The following is a 13,662-nucleotide window of genomic DNA, read 5'->3' as shown; positions in this document are numbered from 1 at the left end:
AAGCCAAAGTAGGATAAGCTCATTGAAATCCATGCCAAGAGTCAATAGACAAGCTACAGAAAACGAAAGAGAAAAAAATCTTGAAAGCAGTGAAAGAAAATGATATCTTGACAAGAGGGAAAAAAAAACTTCACTGATAGTGGATTTCTCATCAGAAACCATGGAGGCCAGAAGGAAGTGGTACAACATTTTTCAAGTGCAGAAAGAAAAGAACTGTAACTCTAACTCCAGTGAATAGATCCAGCAAAAATAACCCTTTAGGAATGAAGAAAAAATTAAGATATTCTCAGATGAAGGAACACCAAAAGACTGTCACCAGAAGATCTACTATTAAAAAACTTTTAAAACAAAACTTCTCTGAAGAAAAAGGAAATGATGAAAGAAGAAATGTTGAAACATCAGGAAGGAAGAAAAAGCAATGAAAAGAGTATAAATATGGGTAAATACAATAGACTTTCCTTTTCCTCTGGAGTTTTCTAAGTTTTATGATTAAGGCAAAATTATAACACTGTCTCATGTATCACTCAGTGTATGTAGAGCAAATATTTAATAAATGATTTAATAAATGGGAGAGAGTAAAAAGATGTAAAAGGAGGTAAATTTTCTACACATCTCTTGAATTGAAAAAATGTTTATAGAGGTAGACTGTATAATACCTAGAACAGCCACTAAAAATATTCCATTGAGATAAACTCAAAAGACTACAAATAAATCAAAGTAGAATTTATTAAATGTTCAGGTAACCCCCAGGAAGGCAGGGAAAAAATACTACAGAGAAGTGAACAGCAGAAAGAGCTATTTGTTCTAGACAACAAAAATAAAACAGCAGACCTAAACCCTAATATATCAACAAGCGTATTACATGTAAATGGTCTAAGCATGTCAAGTAGAAGACAGCAATTGGTAGATTTTAAAAAACAAACCACCACCAGCACCACCAAAAACCACAAAATGGCCCACTAATTATATATATCTACAAGAAATTTACATTAAATAAAACAATCAAGGTATACTGAAAGTAAAAGCCTGAAAAAAAAGTACAGCAGGAGTGGGTATATTAATATCATATTTAAAAACAGAGAATTGAGAGGAACTTTAGTGATAAGAGTCAATCCACCAAGAAGACCAAGTAATTCTAAATGTATAAACACCAAAAAACAGAGCTTTGAAATGTGTTAAATAAAAGTTGAGGGAGCTAAAAGGAAAAATTGACAAATCAAAAATTATATAAGAATTAAAATTATCAGAGTATATTATCTGATTATAATAGAATCACACTAGAAATCAGTATAGGAAGATAACAGTTAAGTCTCCAAACACTTGGAAACCAAACAACTTTTAAATAGTCCATGAGTGAAAGAAAGAGCCTTAAGGGAAATTGATAAGTACATTGAATGGGATGAAAATAAAAATACAACATATCAAAATTTTTGGAATATAGCTAACCCAGTGCTGAGAGGAAAATTTAAAGCACTAAATTACATTAGGAAAGAGGAAGAGTTTAGAATTCTTAGTCTAAACTCTCACCACACACAGACGTACACACACACACATAGAAAAAAGAGAAAAATAAGCAAGGAGAGAAGGAAGGAAAATGATGCAGAAATCAATGAAATTGAAAACAGGAAATAATAGAGAAAATTTATGAAAAAATCTGGTTCTTTGAAAATATCAGTAAGATTGATAGACATCTGGTAAGACTGACAAAGAGAGATGACACAAATACTGATATCAGTATGAACAGGGGATATTGTTAGAGACCCTGCCAATATCAAATGGATAGTAAGAAAATCCAACAAATAATTCTACACATGTAAACTTGACAACTTAGATGAAATGGACCAGTTTCTTGAAAAGCACAAACTGTCACAACTTACCTAATATAAAATAGATAATTTGAATAGCCCTATCCATAACTATTAAGAAAATCAACTTTTTCATTTTAAAAATTCAGTATAAGAAACTTCCAGGCCCAGATGGGTCCACTGGAGAATTCCACCAAACTTTTAAAGAATTAACATCAATTTTACATAATCTCTTCCAAAAAATACAAGAAAAAGGAAAACTTCCCAAATCATTTTATGAAGTGAATATTACTCCAATACCAAAATTAGACAAAGACATCAAAAGGAAGGAAAACTATAAATCATTATTATTCATAAGTGTAGGTACAAAAATTCTTAACCAATCAGCATATAGAATTCAGCAATATGTAATAAGAATTATACACCACTACCATATGGGATTTATTCCAGGAATGCAAGACAGGTTCAATATTAAGAACTAATTAATGTGATTTGGCATATTAATAGGCTGAAGAAGAAAAGTCACATGATTATATTAATTGTATTACATCATTTTTTGTGTTACTGTAAATAAATGCCTGAGGCTGGGTAATTTATAAAGAAGAGAGGTTTAATTGGATCATAGCTCTGTAGTCTGTACCTGAAGCATAGTACTGGCATCTGCTTCTGGTGAGGGCTTCAGGAAGCTTCCAATCACAGTGAAAGAAAAAGGGGGAGCCAGTACATCATGTGATGAGAGTGGGAGCAAGAGAGAGAGACGGGTGGTGCCACACACTTTTAAACAACCAGATCTCTTGTGAACTCACCCACTATCATGAGGATAGCCCAAGCCATTCATGAAGGATGTGCCCCATGACCCAAACACCTCCCAGCAGGGCCCACCTCCAACCCTGGGGATTACATTTCACCATAAGATTTGGAGGGGCCAAACATCCGATGGTATTATCAATGCAGAAAAAGCATTTGACGAAATCCAATACACAACCATGGCAAAACTCTTAGAAAAATAGGAATAGAGGGGGTTGTTCTCAACTTGATAAAGGGAGTCTGCAAGAAAAACCCACATCTAACATTGCATTTAGTGGTAAAAGATCAGGAACAAGACAAGGATGTCTGCTCTGACTACTCTTAATTCAGTGTAGTGCTGTAAGTTCTAGGCAGTGCAATAAGGCAGGAAAATTTTTTAAAGGCAGGTAGATCAGGAAAAAAGAAATAAAACTGTTCTTATTTGCAGATGATATAATGGTCTATGTGGAAAATCCTAAGATGCCTACAAAAAAAATCATAGAACCAGTAAATGAGTACAGCAAGGTCACAGATTAGCAAACAAAATATCAACTGTACATGTATATTCTATTAATGAGAACGTGTGAAGTAGGAGACAGGACTTGATTTTGGAGGTGGGATTCAACTCTGGAAGTGGGGCTCAGACACCAGAGCAAATTGAGGACTAACTAAAACAGGGATGGGGTGGGAGCACCTTCCCCTAAGACATGCCCACCAGTGTGCCACCTGTTTACCAGTGGCATGGGAACACCTGGAAGTTACCACCATTTTTCTTAAAAATTTTCATAATCTGCCTCTTAATTTGCATATAATTAAAGTGGATATAAATGTGATGGCAGAACTGCCCTGAGCTACTACTCAGGGCTCACTGCCTGTTGGGCAGCCCTGCCCTGCAAGGAGTAGTACCTCTACTGCTGGTGTACACTGCTGCTTCAATAAAAATTGATGCCTGACACCACCAGCTTACCCTTGAATTATTTCCAGGGTTAAGCTAAGAACCCTCCCGGGCTAAGCCCCAGTTGTGGGGCTCAGCTATCTTGCATCATGTGGAAACCAAAAATTTTAAATACAATACCATTTACAATTGTTAAAAAAAATGCTTTGGTATAAATGTAATGGGACATACACACAACTTGTACACTGAAAACTACAAAATGCTCATGAAAGAAATCAAAGAAGATCTAAAAATAAGTGGAAGAGCATATGTGTTCATGGATTGATTAATATAGTCATATCAGTTCTCTCCAAATTGATATTTACAGGTTTAATACATTTTCCATCAAAATCCCAGTAAGATTTTTTAACAGATATAGACAAGATTATTCCAAAATTTAAATGAAAAGGTAAAGGAACTAGAATAGCTAAAGCAATTATGTTTTAAAAAAATAAAATGGGAAAAAGTACTGTACCTTACAACAAGACTGTGTAGTATTAGTGTAAGGATAAGACACTTGGATCAATGGAACAGAATAAACAACCTAGAAGTAGACTCAATGCGGCATGGGTGACTAATTTAAGATGAAAGTGTAAAATCAATTTAGTCTTTCAAGTAAATGGTGATGAAGAATTTAGATATCCATATTAAAAAAACTAAACCTCAACCTTACAGTTTATACTAAAATTAACTCAAAATGCATCATATATTTAAACTTAAACCATAAAACTATAAAACTTTTAGGGAAAAGCATAGGAGTAAATTTTGTGGACCAGTGATTTGATGAACACATTTTAGACATAATGCCAAAGGCTTGATCCATAAAAGGAAAAAAATAGTAAATTGACATCACCAAAATTTAAAACTTTTTCTCTGTGGAAGATCAGAGGACAAAAAAACAAGATACAGATCTGGAGAAAATATTTTCAAACCATATATCTGACAGAGGACTCATCTAGAATTATAAAGAAGTCTCAAACTTAACAATAAAAAATCAAATTAGAAAATTGTCAATATACACAAGGAGACATTTCATAAAATAAGTTATATAGATAACAATGATATTCAGTATCACTAGCCATTAGGGAAAAGCAACAGAAGACCATGATGAGATACAACATAATCATTAGAATAGCTCAAATAAAGATAAATACTACTAAATATTGGCAAGGACATGGAGAAACTGGATCTCTGTCACAATGCTAATGGGAATATAAAATAATACAAGTACTCTGGGAAATAGTTTGATAGTTTCTTTACAAACTAAATGTGCATCTGCTATACAATCCATCAACTTTTCACCAGGCCATTTATCCCTGAGAAATAAATGTTGACATCCATACTAAAGCTTGTACATGATTGTTCAGATGAGCATTATTACATATAATAAATTATATAGTGGTATATAAGCTATATTTTATATAACTATATATATATATAACATTTTATTATATAGCCCCAAACTGGAAACAATCAGTATGTCCTCCAGTTAATGAATAGTTAAACAAACTATGGTACATCCATCATGGAATACTACTCAGCAATAACAAATAATGAATTACCAGCAGTCCTGCCCTATAAGAAATACTAAAGGGTATTACCTCAGGCTTGAAAGAAAGAACATTAGAGAGTAATCCAAAAGTACATGAAAAAATTAAAGAACACAAGTAAAAGTAATTAAGTGGAGTAAATATAAAAGTCATTACCAACTTATATTTTAAATTTTTTCTTCTCTTAACTGATTTTAAAGACTACTGTTTAAAATAATACTTATGGCTGGGCACAGTGGCTCACATCTGTAATCCCAGCACTTTGGGAGGCCAAGGCAGATGGATCACCTGAGGTGAGGAGTTCAAGACCAGCCTGGCCAACATGGTGAAACCCCGTCTCTACTAAAAATACAAAAATTAGCCAGGCGCAGTGGTGTGCACCTGTAATGCCACCTACTTGGGAGGCTGAGGCAGAAGAATCGCTTGAACCCAGGAGGCGGAGGTTGCAGTGAGCTGAGATCGTGTCACTGCACTCCAGCCTGGGTGACAAAGTAAGCCTCCATCCCCACTGCCCAAAAAAAAATCAAATAAAAAAATGTTTTAAAGATAAAATAATACTTACAAATTTGTGTTAATGAGTTTATAATGGGAAGGGAGTTATATAGAAGCAAAGTTTTTATAAACTACTGGAATTAATATTAATCTGAACCTTTTAGGTTTAGATTAAGACACAGATTTCATGCAATACCCATTGCAAACACTTAAAAAAAACTTTAAAATATATAGTAGAAAACCATTAGTATATGGGAAATCTCTGTACCTTCTGTACAATTTTGCTGTAAACCTAAAAATGCTCTAAAAAATAAAGTCTATTTTTATTTATTTATTTCAGGATGGAGTCTTATTCTGTCACCCAGGCTGGAGTGCAGTGGCATGATCTCGGCTCACTGCAATCTCTGCCTCCCGGGTTTAAGTGATTCTCCTACCTCAGCCTCCTGAGCAGCTGGCATTACAGGCATGTGCTGCCGTGCCTGGCTAACTTTTATATTTTTAGTAGAGACAGGATTTTGCCATGTTGGCCAAGCTGGTCTCAAACTACTGGCCTCAAGAAATCTGCCTGCCTTGGCCTCCCAAAGTGCTGGGATTACAGGGGTGAGCCACCACACCTGGCTTAAAGTCTGTGTTTAAACGTGAGTCACCAAAACAATAAAAAACTAATAAGGGAGTTTAAATGCTACATTTGAAAATCTCTGTATACCATAAAAGATAGCAGTAGTAGAGGAACAAAAATACATAAAATATATAGAAAACAAATTGCAAAACAGCAGATGTAACTCCTATTATTTCAATAACTACATTAAATGTAGGTGGATTAAACACTACAAATAAAAGGCAGGGATTCAGATTGGATTAAAAAGCAGGATCCAGGCCAGGCACAGTGGCTCACGCCTGTAATCCCAGCACTTTGGGAGGCCAAGTCAGGCAGATCACCTGAGGTGAGGAGTTTGAGACCAGCCTGGCCAACGTGGTGAAACCCTGTCTCTACTAAAAATACAAAAATTAGCTGGGCATGATAGTGGGTGCCTGTAATTTCAGCTACTTGGGAGGCTGAGGCAGGAGAAATCAGTTGAACCCAGGAGGCAGAGGCTGCAGTGAGCCGAGATCATGCCACTGCACTCCAGCCTGGGTGACAGTGAGACTCCACCTCAAAAAAAAAAAAGGCAGGATCCAATTATATGATAAGTGTTTCTTTAAGAGACATACTTTCAATTCAAAAGTACAAATACATTGAAAGTAAAAGGATGGAAAATATACACTGTGCAAGCAGTAAAGGAGCTGGAATGACCATATTAATATCAGAAAAAAATAGACTTTGAGACAAAAAAGCTTACTTCGGACAAAGAGGGAGATTTTGTAATGACATAAAGGTCAATTCAGAAGGAGGCTTTAATTATTACAAACATATATGCATTTAAGAACAAAGATCCAAAGATATGAAACAAAAACTGACAAAATTGAAGGGTGAAATAGATAATACAATAATAATTGGATGTTTCAATACTCCACTGTCAATAATGGATAGAATAGACAGAAAACCAGCAAAGATATAAAAGACTTTAAGACACTATTAACCAACTTCATCTAACAGACCTCTATCAAATACTCCATCCAACAGTAGAATACACATTCTTTTCAAGCACATGTGGAATATTCTCCAGGATAGATCACATACTGGACCACAAAGCAATAATGAATTTAAAGGGTTTATTTATTTTTATTTAAAAAAAAAATTTCAGCATTTACTTTAGATTCAAGGGGTACATGTGCAGGTTTGTTACACGGGCATATTCTATGATGCTGAGGTTTGGTGTATGACTGATCTCATCACTCCAGCCTGGGTGACAAAGTAAGCCTCCATCCCCACTGCTCCCCCCCCAAAAAAATCAAATAAAAAATGTTTTAAAGATAAAACAATACTTACAAATTTGTGTTAATGAGTTTATAATGGGAATTAAGTTAATATTAATCTGAACTTTTTAGGTTTAGATTAAGACACAGATTTCATGCAATACCCATAGCAAACACTCAGGTAATGACCATAGTATCCGATAGTTTTTCAACTCTTGCCTCCCTTCTTACCTCCCGACTGTAGTAGTCTCCAGTGTCTATTATTCCCATCTTTATGTCCATGAGTCCCAATGTTTAGTGCTCACTTAGAACATGCAGTGTTTGGTCTTCTGTTTCTGTGTTAATTCACTTAGGATGATGACCTACAGTTGCATCCTTTTTGCTGCTAAGGACAGGATTTCATTCTTTTTTATGGCTGTGTAGTATTCCGTGGTGTGTATGTACCATATTTTTTTTATCCAGTCCTCCATGGATGGGTACCTACGTTGATTCCATGTCTTTGCTATTGTAAAGTGATGTGACGAACATCCGAGTGCATGTGTCTTTTTTTTGTAGAATGATTTATTTTCTTTTGGGTATATAACCAGTAATGAGATTGCTGGGTTAAGTGGTCGTTTTTTGTTTTTTGTTTTTTTTTAAGTTTTTTGAGAAATCTTCAAACTGCTTTTCACAGAGGACAAACTAATTTACATTCCCACCAACAGTGTATAAGCATCCTCTTTTCTCCACAGCCTCACCAGCATTTGTTACTTTTTGGCTTTTTAATAATAGCCATTCTGACTAGTGTGAGATGGTACCTTGTTGTGGTTTTGATTTGCATTTCTCTGATGATTACTGATGTTGAGCATTTTTTCATATGTTTTTTGGCCACTTGTATGTCTTCTTTTGAGAAGTATCTGTTCATATCCTTTGCCCACTATTTAATGGAGTTTTTTCTTTTTTGCTGGTTGAGTTGTTGAGGTATGAAATTCTTTTCTCAGCTTGGTTTGCTCTGTTGTTAAGGCTTTCCATTGTATTTTGAAATTCCTGTAGTGAATTTTTCAATTTTAGAGGCTCAGTTTGATTCTTTTTAAAATAGCTATGTTGTCTTTCAACTCTTGGACCATTTTACTGCCTTTCTTAGTTTGGGTTTCAACTTTCTCTTGAATCTCATTGAGCTTCCTTGTCATTCAGATTCTAAATTCTATGTCTGTCATTTCAGAAATGTCAGTCTGGTTAGGACACGTTGTTGGGGAGCTAGGGCGATACTTTGTAGGTAAGGAAACACTCTGACTTTTTGAATTGCTGGAGTTCTTGCACTGATTCCTTCTCATCTGAGAGGGCTGGTGTCTCTTTGTCTTTTTAAAGTTGCTGTTGATTGAGTGGAGCTTTTTGTTTTTATATTCTTTTTTTCCCCTTGAGGTTTTGACTGTGGTGTATGTTGTGTATAGTCGATTGGCTTCATTTCTGGGTGCTTTCAAAGGGTAAAGGGTCTGTGGGCATTCCTTAATTGTGGCTAGTTTCCTGCACTGGGTTTCACAGGCTTTGCCTGCCCTACAAATTTACTTTTGGTTGGTGGTGTAATTCATGTCATGATCCAGTAGATGGCACTTAAGAGTAAGAGCCAGCAGATATGCTGTTAGCTATGTGCATTAGCAGCAGTGCTTAGGGGAAGAGGGAGAGGGGAGGGCAAGAGATGTCTCCCTCGTGGTATCTGCTCCTGGGCCTTGAGGGACCCCCCTCCAATCACTAGCACTGTGTCTGTGTTCCTTAGTTCCAGTGGGGGTCCTGGTGGCCTGCACTCCCACCTCCGTTAGGGGCAGTCAGATCCACAGGTTGGGTCAACAAGAGACCCACCACTCCAGGGAACCTGCTGATTCTCTGTGTTTGGCAGAGCCAGAGAGGGTTGTGGGCTATGTCCGCGTTGGCCTGGTGATGCAGTGGATCATGGGCGGAGGATCCCTGGGCAGGGTGGTAGTGCCATGAGTGTGCAGCTGGTGTGGCGTCCATGGCCTGGGTTTTTTATTTTTGCCCAGGAGATGGCTATGGGGTCTACTGAGCTTGCACTCCCCCAACTGAGCCTCCCTCAGGTGTTTGCCCCAGGAGGAGGCCTGACCAGCTAGATTTGTCTCAAGCATTCTGCATCCAGATCGCTGGGTTGTTCCAGGTGTTCCAAGCCTTGGGGCCCTCTTGGGCAGAAGCTGCAGCTGGTCAACAGGCTAGGCTCTTCCCAGGCCAGCTTTGCATAGGAAGAGATGCTCAAGTCCCACGCCAGCACATGCCCACAAACTCACGCCTCACTCTTCTCAGTGTTCTGAGAGTGGAGGCTTCTCCCTTGCTTGAGGTCAGGTCACAGATCTCAGCTTGATGCCCCTGGGCAGTGTGCACAATCCCTGGGGGTTGGGGACCAGGCCCATGGCTTTGCCCTCTGGCCTCTTGGGGTTGAGCACTGGCTGTGTTCCGGGGAGCCAAACTGCTCCCAGGCTATTGGCAAAAATACTCAGGTGGAGCAGTGGAGGCTGGAGGCTGTGCTCTGTGCTCCCTGTTGCAGGAGCAGCCAGGCATGTGGCCTTGGGAGGAGCTGGTGTACAAGGGCCATGTGTATCAGATGTGCCCCTGTCCCACGGGAAAGGTAGCTCTGCTCTCTCCCAGCCCGGCAGTCAGCAGGCGCTAGAGCCACACAGAACAAAATGGAGAGCCTTGGGGAATGGGAGCCTATGGTCACATTTTTGCTGTAGCTCTGGACTCCATGCAGGTTCCAGTTCTGCTTCAAGGCAGTTTCCTCTATCAGTTCAAATGCCTGTGGGGGTCATGGGATCTCTTGTAGTCTGGATCCCAGAGGTGTGTGGCGGGAGTGTGGTGCCTGGGAGTTCCTTCACTCACTCCTTCCCTAGGACCTGCTCAGATTCAGCAGCTGGTCTTGGCACTCTGAGTGACTCCATGCAGGCGCCTAGCTTCCTCCTCCTTCACCCTCAGTGTCTCTGTCACCTCTCTATCAACTTTTTATGTTTTCTCTCAAATGATCTGTTTGAACTATGATGTTTTACTTGAAATCCTGGATTCTCTTTGTGGGAGAGACATTTCCTGGCTGTGTCTAGTCAGCCATTTTGTCCCTTTCCATGAAAGTATTTAAATAATACAAAGTATGTTCCCCAGCCACAATGGAATTAAATTAGAAACCAACAACAAAATGAAATTTGGAAACTCCACAAATATTTGGAAATTAAGCAATATATTTCTGAATGAATTATATTATGAATGAATCGGGAGAAATTACCAAAAATTTAGAAAGTATTTTAAATTGAATCACTATGAAAACCACACATATTACAATTTATGGGATGCAGCTAAAGCAACACAGAGAAAAATTCATATGACTTTAAATGCCTATATTAGAAAAGAAAAAGAATATTTCAAATTAAATGAAAAGCATCATAAGGGAATATTATGAGGAACTTTATGCCAACAAATTAGACAACTTAGGTGAAATAGTCAAATTCTTAAAAAACCCCATAAACTACCAAAACTAACTCAAGAAGAAATGAAACATCTGAATAGATCCAAAATCTGTAAAGAAATTTGTAGTTAAAACCTTCTCACAAATACAAACTCAGACTTACATGACTTTGCAAGTGAATTCCATCAAACACTTAACAAAGACATAAAACTGCTGCTCCACAAGCTCTTCCAGGAAATAGAGGCAGAAGGAACAGTTTCCAACTCATTCTATGAGGCCCTATTATCCTCATACCAAAGTAAGATAAGCATATTACAAGAAAAGAAAACTATAGACCAACATCTCTTCTGAATATAAATGGAAATATTAGAAAATGAAATCTAAGAATATGAAAAAGAATTATACACCATGACTAGGTAAGATGCATCCCAGGAGTGCAACGCTGTTTAACATCCAAAAAACAATTAATGAAATACATCATATTAAAATAATATAGGACAAAAACCACATGATAATTTCAATATATGCAGAAAAATATTTGACAAAATTCAATACCTATTTATGATTTTAAAAAATCTCCAGCCGCCCTGTCCGGGAGGGAGGTGGGGGGGTCAGCCCCCCGCCCAGCCAGCCGCCCCATCCGGGAGGCGGGGTGTGCCTCTGCCCGGCCGCCCCTACTGGGAAGTGAGGAGCCCCTCTGCCCGGCCACCACCCCGTCTGGGAGGTGTACTCAACAGCTCATTGAGAACAGGCCATGATGACAATGGCGGTTTTGTGGAATAGAAAGGGGGGAAAGGTGGGGAAAAGATTGAGAAATCGGATGGTTGCCATGTCTGTGTAGAAAGAGGTAGACATGGGAGACTTTTCATTTTGTTCTGTACTAAGAAAAATTCTTCTGCCTTGGGATCCTGTTGATCTGTGCCCTTACCCCCAACCCTGTGCTTTCTGAAACATGTGCTGTGTCCACTCAGGGTTGAATGGATTAAGGGTGGTGCAAGATGTGCTTTGTTAAACAGATGCTTGAAGGCAGCATGCTCGTTAAGAGTCATCGCCACTCCCTAATCTCAAGTACCCAGGGACACGAACACTGCGGAAGGCCACAGGGTCCTCTGCCTAGGAAAACCAGAGACCTTTGTTCACTTGTTTATCTGCTGACCTTCCCTCCACTATTGTCCTGTGACCCTGCCAAATCCCCCTCTGCGAGAAACACCCAAGAATGATCAATAAAAAAAAAAAAAATCTCAAAAGACTTGGAATAAAAGATAGCTTTCTCAGTCTGGTGAAAGCCATCTACAAAAAAACCTATGGCAAACATCAGTGTTAATGATAAAAGGCTGAAGACTTTCCATCTAAGATTGGGTAAAAGGCAAGGATGTTCACTCTAACCTCTTCTATTCATTCTAACCTCTATGGGAGGTTGTAGCCCATGCAAAAAGAAAATAAAAGGAAAGAAAAGACATATGGATCAAAAGGAAAAAAAAAAAACAACTATACCTATGTGCAGATGACACAGTGGTCCATGTAGAAAACCCTAGGGAGTCTACGCAAGAAACAACAATAACAACAAAACAAATCCTAGAATTAATAAGGGAATTTAGCAAGGTCACAAGATATGTGATCAATATACAAAAATCAGTTGTATTTCTGTCTACCTGCTATAAACAATCTGAAAATGGAATTATGAATTTATAAAAGCATTAAAAAGAATACAACATGTAGGAATACATTTAATAGACAGTATGCAAGTCTTGTACATGGAAAGTTTCAAAACATTGTAGAGTCAGCATCATGCAATATACCTTCGTATAATAACAAACCTGCACATGTACTTCCTGATTCTAAAATAAAAGTTGAAAAAAGAAAAAAAAAAGACCTTGTAGAGATAATTTTTTAACTCTAAGTAAATGTACAAACTTTCAATGTTTTTGGATTGGAAAACTCAATATTGTTTAAGATGGCAATTTTTTCCAAATTGATCTATGGGTTTGGTGCCATTCAAAATTCCAGTAGATTTTGTGTGGAGACAAACAAGCAGATTCTAAAAATTCTGTGAAAACTCAAAAGACTCAGAATAGCAGAAACTATTTTAAAAAAACAAAACTGGGAACTTGTTCATGTATAGGAAGACTCCATATTAACATGTTACTTATCTCCAAATTGTTCTATAGATTCTATATAATACCATTCAAAATAATAGCAGGGTTTTTCTCTTTTTTTTAAAAAGATGACAATTTGATACTAAAATTTATGTGGAAATTTGAAAAACCTAGAATAGCTAATGAAATTTCTGTGTACTACATAGTCTTCTAATCAATCATAGACCTAAATATAAAATCTAAAACTATTAAAGTTCTACAAAAATATAGGAGAAATTTTAATGACATTGGTGAGGCAAAGATTTCATAGATAAGACACTAAAAGCATGAGATAGAAAATACTCATATATTTGCCATCATCAAAATTTAAAAACTTTTGCTCTTCAAGAAGATACTGTAATGGAAGTGAAAAGCAAAGCCACAGATGGGGAGAAAATATCTGCTAACAGATATCCAAAAAAGGACTTGTATCTAGTACAAAAAAATGTACAGTTCAACTATAAGACAAACAACCAAATTTAAAAATAGTTAAATTTGAACAGACATTTCACCAAAGAAGATGTATAAGTAGCAAATAAGTATATGAAATATGCTCAACATCATTATTCATTAGGGTCACACAAATTAAAACTAAAATAAGATACCAGTAAACTTCCTCTAGAATGGCTAAAATTTAAAGGGCCAAACCAAGTGTTGCCAAAGATAT

At 37.3% G+C, this 13,662-nt stretch overlaps 1 long non-coding RNA gene across 1 annotated transcript in view; it reads left to right on the top strand.

Annotated features, from left to right (window-relative positions):
- LOC104002001 (uncharacterized) overlaps positions 1–13,662 on the top strand; it is a 151,775-nt gene that overhangs the window by 130,183 nt on the left and 7,930 nt on the right. The window lies entirely within an intron of this gene.

Source organism: Pan troglodytes, chromosome 1 (assembly GCF_028858775.2).
Source record: "Pan troglodytes isolate AG18354 chromosome 1, NHGRI_mPanTro3-v2.0_pri, whole genome shotgun sequence".
Taxonomy (NCBI): Eukaryota; Metazoa; Chordata; class Mammalia; order Primates; family Hominidae; genus Pan; species Pan troglodytes.
The sequence above is the reverse complement of the archived record's forward strand: the minus strand, read 5'-3'. Positions and strand labels throughout refer to the sequence as shown.